Genomic DNA, 9,426 nt, shown 5'->3' with positions numbered 1-9,426 from the left:
TATATACTAATGGCGCATCTGAGGTGCGCCATTAGTATACCAGATACTAATGGCGCACCTGTGGTGCGCCATTAGTAAAATATACTAATGGCGTGGCACTAATGGCGCACCACTAATGCGCCATTAATGGCCAAATTAGGTGCGCCATTAGTAGGCCTTTTTCCTAGTAGTGTAAGCGTCTTGATCTATCTCTATAGTTAATGCCTAATATGTAAGCAGCTTCACCGAGGTCTTTCATTGAAAAACTCTTATTCAAGTATCCCTTTATGCTATCCAGAAATTCTATATCATTTCCAATTAGTAATATGTCATCTACATATAATTATCAGAAATGCTATAGAGCTCCTACTCACTTTCTTGTAAATACAAGCTTCTCCAAAAGTCTGTATAAAACCAAATGCTTTGATCACACTATCAAAACGTTTATTCCAACTCCAAGAGGCTTGCACCAGTCCATAAATGGATCGCTGGAGCTTGCACACTTTGTTAGCTCCCTTTGGATCGACAAAACCTTTTGGTTGCATCATATACAACTCTTCTTCCAGAAATCCATTCAGGAATGCAGTTTTGACATCCATCTGCCAAATTTCATAATCATAAAATGCGGCAATTGCTAACATGATTCGGACAGACTTAAGCATCGCTACGGGTGAGAAGGTCTCATCATAGTCAATCCCTTGAACTTGCCGAAAACCTTTTGCGACAAGTCGAGCTTTGTAGACAGTAATATTTCCGTCAGCGTCAGTCTTCTTCTTGAAGATCCATTTATTCTCAATTACTCGTCGATCATCGGGCAAGTCAACCAAAGTCCATACTTTGTTCTCATAAATGGATCCCATCTCAGATTTCATGGCTTCAAGCCACTTTGCGGAATCTAGGCTCACCATCGCTTCTTCATAGTTCGTAGGTTCATCATGATGTAGTAGCATGACTTCCAGAACGGGATTACTGTACCACTCTGGCGCGGATCTTATTCTGGTTGATCTACGAGGTTCAGTAGTATCTTGTTCTGAAGTTTCATGATCATCATCATTAGCTTCCTCACTAACTGGTGTAGGTGTCACAGAAACAGTTTTCTATGATGTACTACTTTCCAATAAGGGAGCAGGTACAGTTACCTCGTCAAGTTCTACTTTCCTCCCACTCACTTCTTTCGAGAGAAACTCCTTCTCCAGAAAGTTTCCGAACTTAGCAACAAAAGTCTTGCCTTCGGATCTATGATAGAAGGTGTATCCAATAGTCTCCTTTGGATATCCTATGAAGACACATTTCTCCGATTTGGGTTCGAGCTTATCATGTTGAAGCTTTTTCACATAAGCATCGCAGCCCCAAACTTTTAGAAACGAAAACTTTGGTTTCTTGTCCCAAACTTTTTCACATAAGGCGTCGTCTCAACGGATTTTGATGGTGCCCTATTTAACGTGAATGCAGCCGTCTCCAAAGCATAACCCCAAAACGATAGCGGTAAATCAGTAAGAGGCATCATAGATCACATCATATCTAGTAAAGTACGATTACGATGTTCGGACACACCATTACGCTGTGGTGTTCCGGGTGGCGTGAGTTGCGAAACTATTCCGCATTGTTTCAAATGTACACCAAACTCGTAACTCAAATATTCTCCTCCACGATCAGATCGTAGAAACTTTATTTTCTTGTTACGATGATTTTCAACTTCACTCTGAAATTCTTTGAACTTTTCAAATGTTTCAGACTTATGTTTCATTAAGTAGATATACCCATATCTTCTTAAATCATCTGTGAAGGTGAGAAAATAACGATATCCACCACGAGCCTCAATATTCATCGGACCACATACATCTGTATGTATGATTTCCAACAAATCTGTTGCTAGCTCCATAGTACCGGAGAACGGTGTTTTGGTCATCTTGCCCATGAGGCACGGTTCGCAAGTACCAAGTGATTCATAATCAAGTGGTTCCAAAAGTCCATCAGTATGGAGTTTCTTCATGCGCTTTACACCGATATGACCTAAACGGCAGTGCCACAAATATGTTGCACTATCATTATCAACTCTGCATCTTTTGGCTTCAACATTATGAATATGTGTGTTACTACTATCGAGATTCAACAAGAATAGACCACTCTTCAAGGGTGCATGACCATAAAAGATATTACTCATATAAATAGAACAACCATTATTCTCTGATTTAAATGAATAACCGTCTCGCATCAAACAAGATCCAGATATAATGTTCATGCTTAACACTGGCACCAAATAACAATTATTTAGGTCTAATATTAATCCCGAAGGTAGATGTAGAGGTAGCGTGCCGACCGCGATCACATCGACTTTGGAACCGTTTCCCACGCGCATCGTCACCTCGTCCTTAGCCAATCTTCGCTTAATCCGTAGTCCCTGTTTCGAGTTGCAAATATTAGCAACAGAACCAGTATCAAATACCCAGGTGCTACTGCGAGCATTAGTAAGGTACATATCAATAACATGTATATCACATATACCTTTGTTCACCTTGCCATCCTTCTTATCCGCCAAATACTTGGGGCAGTTCCGCTTCCAGTGACCAGTCTGCTTGCAATAGAAGCACTCAGTTTCAGGCTTAGGTCCAGGTTTGGGTTTCTTCTCTTGAGTAGCAACTTGCTTGCCGTTCTTTTTGAAGTTCCCCTTCTTCTTCCCTTTGCCCTTTTTCTTGAAACTAGTGGTCTTGTTGACCATCAACACTTGATGCTCCTTCTTGATTTCTACCTCCGCAGCTTTCAGCATTGCGAAGAGATCGGGAATAGTCTTATTCATCCCTTGCATATTATAGTTCATCACGAAGCTCTTGTAGCTTGGTGGCAGTGATTGGAGAATTCTGTCAATGACGCAATCATCTGGAAGATTAACTCCCAATTGAATCAAGTGATTATTATACCCAGACATTTTTAGTATATGATCACTGACAGAACTGTTCTCCTCCATCTTGCAGCTATAGAACTTATTGGAGACTTCATATCTCCCAATCCGGGCATTTGCTTGAAATATTAACTTCAACTCCTGGAACATCTCATATGCTCCATGACGTTCAAAACGTCTTTGAAGTCCCGATTCTAAGCCGTAAAGCATGGCACACTGAACTATCGAGTAGTCATCAGCTTTGCTCTGCCAGATGTTCATAACATCCGGCGTTGCTCCTGCAGCAGGCCTGGCACCCAGCGGTGCTTCCAGGACGTAATTCTTTTGTGCAGCAATGAGGATAATCCTCAAGTTACGGACCCAGTCCGTGTAATTGCTACCATCATCTTTCAACTTTGCTTTCTCAAGGAACGCATTAAAATTCAACGGAACAACAGCACGAGCCATCTATCTACAAACAAGCATAAACAAGCAACATACTTATCAGGTACTAAGTTTCATGATAAATTTAAGTTCAGTTAATTTACTTAAAGAACTCCCACTTAGATAGACATCCCTCTAATCCTCTAAGTGATTACGTGATCCAAATCAACTAAACCATGTCCGATCATCACGTGAGATGGAGTAGTTTCATTGGTGAACATCATTATGTTGATCATATCTACTATATGATTCACGCTCGACCTTTCTGTATATTCTTGGCTCATCAAGTATAACCTGAGTATTCTGCGTGTGCAACTGTTTTGCACCCGTTGTATTTGAACGTAGAGCCTATCACACCCGATCATCACATGGTGTCTCAGCACGAAGAACTTTCGCAACGGTGCATACTCAGGGAGAACACTTCTTGATAATTAGTGAGAGATCATCTTATAATGCTACCGTCAATCAAAGCAAGATAAGATGCATAAAAGATAAACATCACATGCAATCAATATAAGTGATATGATATGGCCATCATCATCTTGTGCTTGTGATCTCCATCTCCGAAGCACCGTCGTGATCACCATTGTCACCGGCGCGACACCTTGATCTCCATCGTAGCATCGTTGTCGTCTCTCCAAGCTTGTGCTTCCACGACTATCGCTACCGTTTAGTGATAAAGTAAAGCATTACATCGCGATTGCATTGCATACAATAAAGCGACAACCATATGGCTCCTGCCAGTTGCCGATAACTCAGTTACAAAACATGATCATCTCATACAATAAAATCAGCATCATGTCTTGACCATATCACATCACAACATGCCCTGCAAAAACAAGTTAGACGTCCTCTACTTTGTTGTTGCAAGTTTTACGTGGCTGCTACGGGCTTAAGCAAGAACCAATCTTACCTACGCATCAAAACCACAATGATAGTTTGTCAAGTTGGTGTTGTTTTAACCTTCGCAAGGACCGGGCGTAGCCACACTTGGTTCAACTAAAGTTGGAGAAACTGTCACCCACAAGCCACCTATGTGCAAAGCACGTCGGGAGAACCGGTCTCGCATAAGCGTACGCGTAATGTCGGTCTGGGCCGCTTCGTCCAACAATACCGCCGAACCAAAGTATGACATGCTGGTAAGCAGTATGACTTATATCGCCCACAACTCACTTGTGTTCTACTCGTGCATATATCATTAACATATAAAACCTAGGCTCCGATACCACTGTTGGGGAACGTAGTAATTTCAAAAAAAATCCTACGCACACGCAAGATCATGTTGATGCATAGCAACGAGAGGGGAGAGTGTGATCTACGTACCTAGTAGATCGACAAAAGAAGTGTTTGGTTGATGTAGTCGTACATCTTCACGGCCCGACCGATCAAGCACCGAAACTACGGCACCTCCGAGTTTTAGCACACGTTCAGCTCGATGACGGTCCCCGGACTCCGATCCAGCAAAGTGTCAGGGAAGAGTTCCATCAGCACGACGGCATGGTGACGATCTTGATGTACTACTGCAGTAGGGCTTCGCCTAAACTCCGCTACAATATTATCGAGGACTATGGTGGAAGGGGGCACCACACACGGCTAAGAATATGATCACGTGGATCAACTTGTGTGTCTCTGGGGTTCCCCTGCCTCTGTATATAAAGGACCAAGGGGGGAGGCTGGCCGGCCAGGAGAGGCGCGCCAGGAGGAGTCCTACTCCCTCCGGGAGTAGGACTTCTCCCCCAATCCTAGTTGGAATAGGATTCGTGAGGTGGAAAAGAGAGAGAGAGAGAGAAGGAGGAGGGCGCCAGCCCCCTCTCTCCTTGTCCTATTCGGACTAGGGGGGAGGGGCGCGCGGCCCAAGCCCTGGCTGAAGGAAATATGCCCTAGAGGCAATAATAAAGTTATTATTTATTTCCTTATATCATGATAAATGTTTATTATTCATGCTAGAATTGTATTAACCGGAAACATAATACTTGTGTGAATACATAGACAAACAAAGTGTCACTAGTATGCCTCTACTTGACTAGCTCGTTAATCAAAGATGGTTATGTTTCCTAACCATAAACAAAAGAGTTGTCATTTGATTAACGGGATCACATCATTAGGAGAATGATGTGATTGACATGACCCATTCCATTAGCTTAGCACCCGATCGTTTAGTATGTTGCTATTGCTTTCTTCATGACTTATACATGTTCCTATGACTATGAGATTATGCAACTCCCGTTTGCCGGAGGAACACTTTGTGTGCTACCAAACGTCACAACGTAACTGGGTGATTATAAAGGAGCTCTACAGGTGTCTCCAAAGGTACATGTTGGGTTGGCGTATTTCGAGATTAGGATTTGTCACTCCGATTGTTGGAGAGGTATCTCTGGGCCCTCTCGGTAATGCACATCACATAAGCCTTGCAAGCATTGCAACTAATGAGTTAGTTGTGAGATGATGTATTACGGAACGAGTAAAGAGACTTGCCGGTAACGAGATTGAACTAGGTATTAAGATACCGACGATCGAATCTCGGGCAAGTAACATACCGATGACAAAGGGAACAGTGTATGTTGTTATGCGGTCTGACCGATAAAGATCTCCGTAGAATATGTAGGAGCCAATATGGGCATCTAGGTCCCGCTATTGGTTATTGACCGGAGACATGTCTCGGTCATGTCTACATTGTTCTCGAACCCGTAGGGTCCGCACGCTTAAGGTTTCGATGACAGTTATATTATGAGTTTATGAGTTTTGATGTACCGAAGGAGTTCGGAGTCCCGGATGAGATCGGGGACATGACGAGGAGTCTCGAAATGGTCGAGATGTAAATATTGATATATTGGACGACTATATTCGGACATCGGAAAGGTTCCGAGTGATTCGGGTATTTTTCGGAGTACCGGGTAGTTACGGGAGAAGCAATGGGCCTTGATGGGCTTTAGTGGGAAGAGGAGAAAGGGCCAAGGGGCTGCTGCGCCCCCCCCCCTCCCCTTTAGTCCGAATTGGACTAGGGAAAAGGGGGCCGGCCACCTCTCCTTCTCCTCCACTTCCTTCTCCCTTCCTCCCCTCTTGGTGGACTCCTACTAGGACTTGGAGTCCTAGTAGGACTCCACATCCTGGCCGCACCAACCTTGGCCGGCCTCCTCCTCCTCCATCCTTTATATACTGAGGCAAGGGGCACCCCAAAGAGACAAGTTGATCCACGTGATCTTATTCTCAGCCGTGTGCGGCGCCCCCAGCCACCATAGTCCTCGATAATATTGTAGCGGTGCTTAGGCGAAGCCCTGCAGTAGTAGTACATCAATATCGTCACCACGCCATCGTGCTGACGGAACTCTTCCCCGACACTTTGCTGGATCGGAGTCCGGGGATCGTCATCGAGCTGAACGTGTGCTAAAACTCGGAGGTGCCGTAGTTTCGGTGCTTGATCGGTCAGGCCGTGAAGACGTACGACTACATCAACCAAACGCTTCCGTTGTCGATCTACAAAGGGTACGTAGATCACCATGATCTTGCGTGTGCGTAGGAATTTTTTTGAAATTACTACGTTCCCCAACAGTGGCATCCGAGCCTAGGTTTTTATATGTTGATGTTATATGCACGAGTAGAACACAAGTGAGTTGTGGGTGATATAAGTCATACTGCCTACCAGCATGTCATACTTTGGTTCGGCGGTATTGTTGGATGAAGCGGCCCAGACCGACATTACACGTACGCTTACGCGAGACCGGTTCTCCCGACGTGCTTTGCACAGAGGTGGCTTGTGGGTGACAGTTTCTCCAACTTTAGTTGAACCAAGTGTGGCTACGCCCGGTCCTTGCGAAGGTTAAAACGGAGTCAAATTGACAAACTATCGTTGTGGTTTTGATGCGTAGGTAAGATTGGTTCTTGCTTAAGCCCGTAGCAGCCATGTAAAACTTGCAACAACAAAGTAGAGGACGTCTAACTTGTTTTTGCAGGGCATGTTGTGATGTGATATGGTCAAAACATGATGAGATATAAGTTGTTGTATGAGATGATCATGTTTTGATAAAGTTATCGGCAACTGGCAAAAGCCTTATGGTTGTCTCTTTATTGCATACGATGCAAGCGCCAAATAATTGCTTTACTTTATCGCTATGTGATAGCAATAGTTGCGAGAGCAATAGTTGGCGAGACGACCGTGTGACGACACATTGATATAGATCAAGATGATGGTGTCATGCCGGTGACGATAGAGATCATAACAGTACTTTGGAGATGGAGATCAAAGGCGCAAGATGATGATGGCCATATCATGTCACATATTTTGATTGCATATGATGTTTATCTTTTATACATATTATTTTGCTTAGTTTGATAGTAGCATTTTAAGATGATCTCTCACTAAATTATCAAGAAGTGTTCTCCCTGAGTATGCACCGTTGCGAAAGTTCTTCGTGCTGAGACACCACGTGATGATCGGGTGTGATAGGCTCTACGTTCAAATACAACGGGTGCAAAACAGTTGCACATGCGGAATACTCAGGTTATACTTGACGAGCCAAGCATATACAGATATGGCCTCGGAACACGGAGACCGAAAGGTCGAGCGTGAATCATATAGTAGATATGATCAACATAGTGATGTTCACCAATGAAACTGCTCCATCTCACGTGATGATCGGACATGGTTTAGTTGATTTGGATCACGTGATCACTTAGAGGATTAGAGGGATGTCTATCTAAGTGGGAGTTCTTAAGTAATATGATTAATTGAACTTAAATTTATCATGAACTTAGTCCGGAGGAGAAGAGAAGAAGAGAAGAAGAAGAGAAGAAGAGAAGAAGAGAAGAAGAAGAAAAAAAAGAGGAGAAGAAAGATTTCTTCTTCTCTTTTTTTTTCTTCTTCTTCCTCTTTATTTTATCGGGAACGAGGGTCGTCGAGGGCCAGGGTCGCCGAGCGGTAGAGGAAACCCTAAATAGCAAGTATCGTCGGTGTGAGATACATGTGGTCGTTGGTGTCGGACAATACATCCACGTCCCACAAGTGACGCGGGCTTCGACGCCCACATCACTTGTGGGACGTGGATGTAGTGTCCGACACGACGGCCACATGTATCTCACACCCACGATACTTGCTATTTAGGGTTTCCTCTACTGCTCGGTGACCCTCGACGACCCTCGTTCCCGATAAAAAAAAGAGGAAGAAGAAGAAAAAAAGAGGAGAAGAAAGAATAGAGGAGTTCTTACTCCTCTATTCTTTCTTCTCCTCTTTTTTTCTTCTTCCTCTTCTTTTTTTATCCTTGAAGCGTTGTTGAGGCCACCCCAAACCCTAGAGAAGCAGCGTCGAGGCCACGCCAAACCCTAGAGAAGCAGCGTCTAGGCCACTAATTAATATTAGTTCTACGTTTGCCACTAATATATCCATCTATCATGTTTGAATAATAATTGCCATGTTGTCAATATTTGTAGAAACTATGGACACCACCCGAGACGAAGTACAAGAAGAGTTGTTGGGGGACATAATCGCACGAGGAAGTGATGCCGTCTGCTTGTTGTTTCTCAACGACACCGATGGTCTGGAAGCAGCTGGCTATGATTATGATGGCTCCGGTGACCTAATGCCGGTGCAAGAAGGAGACCGTGAGGACGGCTCTGGTGACCCAATGCCGGTGCAAGAAGGAGACCGTGATGACATCTCCGGTGACTGAACCGAGTCCGGCCAGGTATATATATTAGTTAAGCTTCTGCTGACTAGCTAATTGATGCATTCATTGTTTTGGTATGTACACATATTAATTAAGACTTTGTTCTTTTTTCTAGCCCTCCGGATCGAGCACAACTTCGGTAAAGAGACGAGGCCTGAAGAAAAAGTTGAGCTTGGATGAAAAGTTTGAGATCATAACAATCGCGCTTGACGGCCAACCGATTGAACCCCTCCGGACAAAGAGCGCATTTGTTGCTCAGTGCGGGGTTTTGGTTAGGGACAAGATTCCGATCAGCATCCAGCAATGGTTAAAGCTGGCTATAGAAGACCCTGAGGTGTCTTATGTCAATGATACGCAGAAAAATGATCTTTGGACTGAGCTGAAGTCAAATTTCACCCTACCGCCAAAGGATGATCCGGAGAAGCTAGTTAAAGAGCAATTAATCAAGTCTTTTGCTCTTAAGAG

The sequence above is a fragment of the Triticum aestivum genome, chromosome 2A (genome assembly GCF_018294505.1).
Source record: "Triticum aestivum cultivar Chinese Spring chromosome 2A, IWGSC CS RefSeq v2.1, whole genome shotgun sequence".
NCBI lineage: Eukaryota > Viridiplantae > Streptophyta > Magnoliopsida > Poales > Poaceae > Triticum > Triticum aestivum.
This window is presented reverse-complemented; position numbering follows the sequence as displayed.